The 1,676-nt window shown below is 41.5% G+C and overlaps 1 protein-coding gene across 1 annotated transcript in view; it reads right to left on the bottom strand.

Annotated features, from left to right (window-relative positions):
- The window catches only part of LOC101851391 (serine/arginine repetitive matrix protein 2), a gene marked incomplete in the record, with an annotated part of 50,389 nt that extends 48,826 nt beyond the window's left edge, over window positions 1-1,563 (bottom strand). Inside the window, 1 exon segment of the mRNA XM_035973796.1 lies at window positions 1,152-1,563.
- Between the last annotated feature and the right edge of the window lie 113 nt (window positions 1,564-1,676).

Raw genomic sequence — 1,676 nt, 5'->3', positions numbered from 1 at the left:
CTCTCTCTCTCTCTCTCTCTCTCTCTCTCCATGACGATCACCTGTTGTCCAGGAGAAAAATAATCATCTTAGATAGGCGGCCCTCTTGAAAAAAAAACAACACAGAGAGGGATGGGGATGGGAAGTAAGTGGTCGTTTGTATAGGTAATTGTCGGTAATTATGCCGTTAGAGCAAGTCGGGCTATATCAAAATACGACAATCTGTCTGCCCAAGACGACCGTTCACTGCTGAGGAGACAAGTAGTTATCTCAGAAAGTTAGTCCTCTTGGGCAATGTCTTAAAGCAGAAAAAATACGAACTGGGGGGAGGGGGAGTGGTCATTCGTACAGGCGATTATTTTGGACAGGTGATCATTAGAGCAGGCTCTGTTTGCTTGTTTAAGTAAATAGAAGCACATAAAACGACACAATAACGGTCATTTAGTGCAGGGAAAAGGTAAGACACGGTCAGACAGACAGAAACAGAAGAAAAGTAAAGAAGTAGGACCTGCTAATCTGGCGCCCTCTAACCAGCCACCCTCAGAGCAGGTTCAACTGTATGTGCGTAAAGGTACAGAACCAGGCGCACCTTGCGGCACAACGCTGAACATCAAGTGTTTGTTTTTTTAATGAACAACGACGAGAAACACTGTTGCTTGTCTGCCTGTTTGTTTGTTTGTTCGTTCGTCTGTTTGTTTGTTTGTTTGAGCAAGCAGAAGCATATCATATCAACACAATGACTACCATTTAGTGGTGGGTATTAGTGAGGTAGTAGTAGTAGTAGTAGTAGTAGTAGTAGTAGTAGTAGTAGTAGTAGTAGTAGTAGTAGTAGTAGTAGTAGTAGTAGTAGTAGTTATTATTATATTATAATTGTAAAAACAATAAATAAATTAGATATGATAATAATATTGATGATGAAAATACAAAAACAAAAATGATAATGAATACTATTATTATTATTGTTATTATTATTATTATTACGGTGATGATGATGATGATGATGATGATGAAACTAAACATAACAACAAGGCCGGTTTTAATGTGTTATTAGAGAGTAACAAATAATGAAAAAGGAGAACGAGAGATAAGAATTAGGACCATAGATTATCTTTGATGGAAAAGAAAGGGAAAAAACAAAACAACCCACACCAAGGCACCCGCCAACCACCCACCTGCCAAAGTTATCCAACCAGAACTTTCACGCGTAAACATCACAAACCACAACAAGTAGTCGCTAAAACAATACGAATTCATTATAAAATTATGAAAAATACATTATTAATCAATTAACTCCCGGGCGATCTCACAGTCAAGACGAGTAGAAGAAGCGGAAATCCAGCACAATTATATATATATATATTCGGTAATCGGCTTTCCTCGCCTGCGGTCCGTTCAGTTCTGGTGGAGTTCACTTAGTCACAGTGGCCTATACACCACACCAGACCACACCACACCACACACAGCCACTGGCCGATGACGCGCGAAAAACTAAGACTGGGTCGTTGGCCAAGTAGACCAGGCAGCCGCGCGCCCGCGCTCAACCGATGCGTTTGGCGTTTGTTGTTATGTTGTTGGCTATGTGTGTGTGTGTGTGTGTGTGTGTGTACCCGACCCGTGGGTTTGATCACCACAGGCTGGGTTGATAAGAGAGGTCGATTTGGGAACGCCTCGCTCTCTCTCTCTCTCTCTCTCTCTCT

Source organism: Aplysia californica, unplaced genomic scaffold (assembly GCF_000002075.1).
Source record: "Aplysia californica isolate F4 #8 unplaced genomic scaffold, AplCal3.0 scaffold00031, whole genome shotgun sequence".
NCBI classification, from domain to species: domain Eukaryota; kingdom Metazoa; phylum Mollusca; class Gastropoda; order Aplysiida; family Aplysiidae; genus Aplysia; species Aplysia californica.
Note: the sequence above shows the minus strand (reverse complement) of the source record. Positions and strands in the feature narration are given on the sequence as shown.